Source organism: Tiliqua scincoides, chromosome 9 (assembly GCF_035046505.1).
Source record: "Tiliqua scincoides isolate rTilSci1 chromosome 9, rTilSci1.hap2, whole genome shotgun sequence".
NCBI classification, from domain to species: domain Eukaryota; kingdom Metazoa; phylum Chordata; class Lepidosauria; order Squamata; family Scincidae; genus Tiliqua; species Tiliqua scincoides.
Window position 1 is genome coordinate 29,268,551 of NC_089829.1, and position 6,697 is coordinate 29,275,247.

At 46.0% G+C, this 6,697-nt stretch overlaps 1 pseudogene; it reads right to left on the bottom strand.

Annotated features, from left to right (window-relative positions):
* Window positions 1-4,500: 4,500 nt before the first annotated feature.
* LOC136660978 (5S ribosomal RNA) lies at window positions 4,501-4,617 on the bottom strand (annotated as a pseudogene).
* Between the last annotated feature and the right edge of the window lie 2,080 nt (window positions 4,618-6,697).

The following is a 6,697-nucleotide window of genomic DNA, read 5'->3' on the forward strand; positions in this document are numbered from 1 at the left end:
TCATAAATTAAATGCCTGGCAGAACTTGGGCCAAGTAAAGGATCTTTTCAAAATATTGGCACTGCTCAGCTGTTCGGAAGTCAATTCTGACAAGACTGAAGGATGATTCAGACAACCACAATGATTGCTGGGTGTCCACCCAGATTTCTGGGTGTCCCATGGCAAAGCCCTGCGCTGGGCTCTCTGTTCATGCCTTCACCCATCCCCTGATGGAGCTTCATGTGCTATCAGCACCACTAGTAGTGGAAGGTTCAGGAATTGGCCAGTGCCAATGACTTGGCTAATCCTTAGTGCCACTGTTGCCTCTCTTGGTACTCAATCCCAGCTCAACCTTAACTCTGGTTTCTGCCTCTGGCTTTCTGCTTGACTGAAACATGACGCCTAACCCTGGCTTCCTTCTTCCCCTCACTCTGTGCTTCTCACTCACTTGCAGCTCTGTAACCACAGTGTCATTCAGATTCTCTACCCCTTGAAAAACCCTGCTTGACTTCTGTTCCATGGCTGCATTCAGATGATCTTCCTGACACTTCCCGCTTCCCCTTTTGAGGGTAGGGGATTAAAAACTTGCAATGCTGCTTAACAGCTAGCCATAGTTTTGCTGTGGTAGCCACAGTTCACCCCATTCACTAGGATTCCCAACTACAGTTTGACCCTGGTTTGAAGACAAAGTGTCATATGATCAAACCATAGTTTGCTGCATTGGATACCGCTACAAACTATGATTTGCTGCTAACTGGAAGCAGGCACTTCTCACCTCCTTACATGGAAGCCTGAAGTTCATTGTTGCATCTCTAATCCTCCAACCATAGTTGGGAAGATCATCTGGATGTAGCCACTATGCTGAAGTCAATAGGAGGTGGATTTAACAGGGAAGTTTTCAAAACATGTCATGTTTCACTCTGGAAGCATTTTGCAACATTCCCAAGACAATTCCAGCTGATGATAATGAAGCATTTGGGGGACGCGGACGGGGACGGGGGGTAATGAAGCGGTCTGTGATCTGCAAATTGCGTTCCTACACCTTCTGTAACATTGCAAATGATCTCAAAACATGCACCTCTCCAACTGTGCACGACACAGGGACAGCAAAGTGTCTTGATCCATCCCTGGAAATGCAATAGCAGTTTTTCTTCCCTGTCTGCTTGAAGATAAAACACTGACAGCTGATAATACCCAGGAAGACGGTGAAGAATACACTTCAAAATGGGATACATCCACTACCAGTAAATGGCGTACATGTTCATTAGCAGAAGATTCCTTAAATATGTCACATTCCTCCCTCTGGGGAGAACCTTTCTGAACTGCTCTTATCTGAGGCTTCCTTCGGCTCACCAACTATTTCAATTAAGTGGCTATCACAAGGCCACAAAAAGCACTTTAGTTAGTTAAATGTGCAGCTTGGCCCTCCCTATACATATTTCAGATTTGGAAATTGTAGCTGAGGGAGAGGAGAATCAGGATCAAAAACACAGTGTAGGGGAAGGAGGGTTTAATGTTTTCTCTCCATGCTGTGGTCTAGACAAAATTCCCCCACGCATGCTTTCTGCCATTGGTGCCTTCCCAATGCAGATAGCACATCATGTGTAGAATTATTTCTGAACTGTGCCACTTCAGATTCCAGGTGGGGAGGGTTCATATGGAGGAAAAATTCACTCAGCATAGAAGACTATCATGTTGGGAAGAAAGGTGTTAGGTCTGTTTCTATGATATGCATGTGTTTTCCCCTGGGGGCTGGGGATAAGAATAGGCCCTCAGTTTGGCTGTACTTGTCGTAAAAGGCGACTAAACAGCCACCAGGTAGATGGGACATGTCAGCCTGGGAAGGCAGCCCATCTGAGAGAAGGAAAACTCTGATCCCAAACCTCCACTGCCTTGTGGCTACATCCAGTTATGGAAAAGGCTTCAGGAGTCAACCTCGAGGCAAAATCCGGAGCCGGAGTCCCTGAGACAGTTCATGGCTGAACACGTTCTGGCAACTCCTGCGACGCCGCTGGAACCAACCGTATTGGCCTCTGCCTTTCCATTGGACCATTTCAGCGACGTGGAGAGGGGGGAATAGCTGCATGGGTAACAGTCAATCCTCCATACCTACTTTACCCAGGCTTCACGCACTGGAGAGGACACTCTGTTCCAGAACCACCATTCAGAGCGTGACACCATAGTCTTCCGAGACTGAAGGATGCCAACAACATCCAATATAGGTAGATACAAACACACACACACACAAGTTATTTACAGATTTGGGACCCATGGTCACATCTGGAGAGCCTTCTGAGGACCAGGGAAGCCGTGCGCAGCCTCCCCAAACCTCAGAAGGCCTTCTAAGGCCTCCAGAAGGCTGAACGTTGCCATTTTGGGCCTTCCAGAGGTCTTCTGAGACCTGGGGAGACAGCTCTGGTCATGCTGGATTACAGGGTGCCTGACCCGCACAGTTTTCAGTATCCATCTTATCTCTAGGTTCAAATCCTTGCTCAGCCATGTAGCTTCCTGAGTGCCCTTGGACCAGGCATGCTCTGTCAATCTCATAGGGTTATTGTGAGAACAAAAGGAGGAAAGGAACCATGTACACCACCCTGAGCTCCTTGAAAGAAATAAAAATGTGAAAAATAAATTTTGTGTGTGTGTGTGTGTGTGTGTGTAAATTTACTTATTTAGCTAAGTAAACTTCTTTGTGATCCCATTTTCATGAAAAAATGGTGTATAAATATCATAATCATTGTCCTAATATATGGGCTACTGCAAGGAAATAAACCCTAATAAACTAAATGGGGCTTACTTCTGATCAGACATGTAGAGGATTGTGCTGTTGGTTAATTGGTGAGATCAATCAATTAAGACCATTACAAGTGACTAAAAAGGTGTCCCCTAATTAATCAGCCTGTACATTTCAATTTTTTAAAAAATATTTTTAACACAAGTACCATGAAGGCTACAATGATGCATTGCCACACTTCTTCCACCCATTACCTCCCCCCACACCCGCTGCAGTCTAAAGTGATACAATCTAGGTATTGCTTTACAATGTGATCTGTTATTTTTGTTGTCCTCTTTAAGCACAGAAGACTCAGAATGTTGCCTTCTTCAGAGAAAGACCATAGCTCAGTGGGAGAGCATGTCATCTGCATGCAGAAGAGCTCAGGTTCAATCACTGGCATCTCCAAGTAGGGCTAGGGAAAAACCTTGCCTGAGACCCAGAACATCCACTGCTAGTCAGTGGAGACCATATTGACCATAGTCTGACTCTCACAGCGCAATCTTATCTTACTGGTTCGTTGTCACAGCACTCCCTGCGCTGGCCTAGAGTGTCATAAATATGCCATAAGGCACATTTATGATGACTCTGGAGTAAGCAGCACGGGCAGGGAGGCCTGTGCTGCCCCTCGAATGCTGCACCCAAGGCGCCAGTTGGTATGGAGAGCGCTGAGTGGCACAGGGGTCAGAAGAGGGTGATAGGAGGGTAGAACAGAAGCAGGGAGAGGACATTTGGGGTGGGGAAGGCATAACTGAATGTGGATCAGGCCTGGGAAGGGGGGTACTGGTGGAGGCTTCCTCTGCCATATCCTATCCTCCCTCCTGGGCCTGGTAGTCTTATATGGGGCTGCTTGGACTCAGCTAAATCACTGGCGCAGATCCAAGAAGCCCCATTGGACAGGCTGACGCATTACTTGGGGTAAAGGTACAAATGTCCCTTACTCCAAGTACACCTCCAGCCTGCTCCTAACGAGTGTTGGATACAGCAGAGGTCATGCTGATCTGCTGTTCCAGTGCTACTTAGGATTGGGTGCCCATTGGGTGCCCACCAATGCTAGTTAGGGGTGCCCATAGGGTGACGCTTTCTATATTCAATTCCCCCCCTTTTTCCAAGGGGGATGAGCAGCACACACAGAGTTAATAGCCCGAATGCCATTTCTAATAAAAGCCACCTCCATTTTTTTTTAAAAAAAGAAGGCTTTTGTGCAAGTTTAATAAAAATAAATTTTGAATATCAATAAAGTACATTCTATTTTTCTTGGCATCCCTCTGCTGAGCTACGTCCTTCTGTTACAGAAGCTGTGCCATCAGCAGAGCAGACTTCTCTGCCTTCCATTGAAGTGGTGCCATAAAAGCTGGAGATGGTTTGCTCAAATGCTTCGAAGGTATTCGCCTTTCTTTTCAAGGAGAAATTCAATTTATTGCATTCATATTACAATGTCTGTCAGGAAGAAAGGTTATAATCACCAGCATATTTGCGATTTACATTTTCTTCTTTACATGAGGTAATGGTATTAGGAGTTAACTCAGAGGTTGAAAGCTCAATTGGATGTATCGGTCTGTTTCTTTTTTTCATTGTCACGAAAAGAGCATTTTAGAAGCTCTTAGCAAAGCACATGTTAGTATGTGTGGCAGACACAACAAGCACAGGTTGTTGGATGGCTTAAGGGGCTACAGTGCTTGCCTCAGTTTCTTGAAATTGCATGGTTGGTTGGTTGGCAACCTTCAGTCTCGAAAGACTATGGTATAAGCCTACAGCATCTGGTATTCCCAGGCGGTCTCCCATCCAAGTACTAACCAGTCCTGACCCTGCTTAACTTCCAAGATCAGACAAGATCGGGCATGTGCAGGGTAACAGTTGCACACAGAGGTATAAAGCACTGCCCTCGAACCAGGGCAGTAATGTCATTATGACACATCGTGATGTCACTTCGGGGCTTTCTCTGGAGAAGGGGTGGTTGCTGTAGCAGCTTCGCACGCTTCACCTTCAAGGGGAGCCTCAACAGAAGAAACAGAGGGTGCACAGCTGCGGCTTCTGCATCATTCTGAGACATCTTAGGGAAACACCTACTGCCCAATGGGCCAACATGGTGGGACCTTCTCCTTCTCCTTCAAGGGTGAGAGAGAGGAGACTTTCCATCACTGCCAAAAATTTCCCCCATATTTCCCCCAAGCCTTTTTTTTAAAAAATTTGAAATGGATTTTTGGTGGTGGGTAGAAGGCAGGGGAGATTTGATAGGTGGGGATATTAGGGGAGGGGGTCTGCTGGATCTTTTGCTATCTATGGTCTTCTCTTTTTACCTGCTGTTTTTGTTTTTATTTATGCAACTGTGGTTCTATTTCGTGTGTTTATATGTGATATTATTGTGTGTGCGTGTTGTGAACTGCCTTGGGCATCAGGTTTTGCTACCCGGGGAATGGCAGTATAAATAAATTTGCAATTAAATGCTAAGAGGGTGGAAGAGCCACTACCCTTTTTACCCGTGCTTGGGGAGGGGGGAGGAGAAGGAAGGTGTGGTGGACTTTGTTCTGAAGTGTTCAAGTATGGTCAAACTATGTGATCCAGGGCTCACATATACCCTGAAATAAGCCTCATGGAGTCCAGTGGGACTTACTCCCGAGATGATGTGCTCACTGCAACATTATGTTGTGGGATCCTTCTTATGAGACGATACCGCCTTATTCTTCATTTGCAGAAGTTGCTCTGCAGTAGCATAGCTAGAGGGGGTCAAAATGGTAAGTACCACAGGGTCCACTAGATGCCGTGTAAGCTCCACTAAAATTGAGTGTTGGGAGAGTTAGAACAGACAAGAGAAAATATTTATTTACTCAGCGTGTGGTTGGTCTGTGGAACTCCTTGCAACAGGATGTGGTGATGGCATCTGGCCTGGACACCTTTAAAAGGGGATTGGACAAGTTTCTGGAGGAAAAATCTATTACGGGGTACAAGCCATGATGTGTATGTGCAAACTCCTGATTTTAGAAATGGACTGTGTCAGAAGGCCAGATGCAAGGGAGGGCACCAGGATGAGGTCTCTTGTTATCTGGTGTGCTCCCTGGGGCATTTGGTGGGCCGCTGTGAGATACAGGAAGCTGGACTAGATGGGCCTATGGCCTGATCCAGTGGGGCTGTTCTTATGTTCACAGACTCTCCCACTAGCCATCAGAGTCATTCTGAGCAGTGACGGCATGTCTGGAATAGCTCTTATGGCGAGTGAGAGGGGATGTTTACACGGTGCTTTGTGGCGACTGCAGTACTTACCAGTTTGCACCCTCTAGCTATATGCTGCTGTTGCTCAGTAGTATGAGATCACCCCAGCCACTTCAGAATCAAGAATGACAGTGACCTCTGTCCCAGCACAAACTTAAGAAGGCACATCCTAAATTATTAATCCTGCTGCAGTGTTTGAAAAAATCTGGGTCCAGGCAGATGCTATGAATTTCACAACAGTACATCCCAACAAACAGGAGAATTTTTGTTAAAGCTGACTCAAGAGGCAACACACACAGCTGGAATTCAAGAAGCTCTTCAGATTCTCGCTCCCCAAGTTGTCAAGGCACAAACGTGGGTCTGAAAGGTACAGCTCAATGGATGCAGACACAGATGTATTATTCTTGCAGTCCTGCATGCGGCACGAAGCTGATTTCGTGGAAAAGCTTCCATACGTCTCCTGTTAAGAGCAATTTGCCGTGTATTTGTCACTAACTGCAAGCAGTCTTTTAGATAGTGGATGGATTAATCCAGACCTGCGGTGCGAAAAGAAAAGGAATAATTTAACGCTAATTACTCTGAGCACTTCTGTTGTAGCAAGCATGCAACAGATCTCAAAATGCCAACATGAAGTACAATTTTATAGCATCTGTTTGAGAGCTGTAATACATGAGGAATCGGCCACAAAATGTTGCATCTTCCCCAACTCTTACATGGACCTCTAGCTGTTAAAGC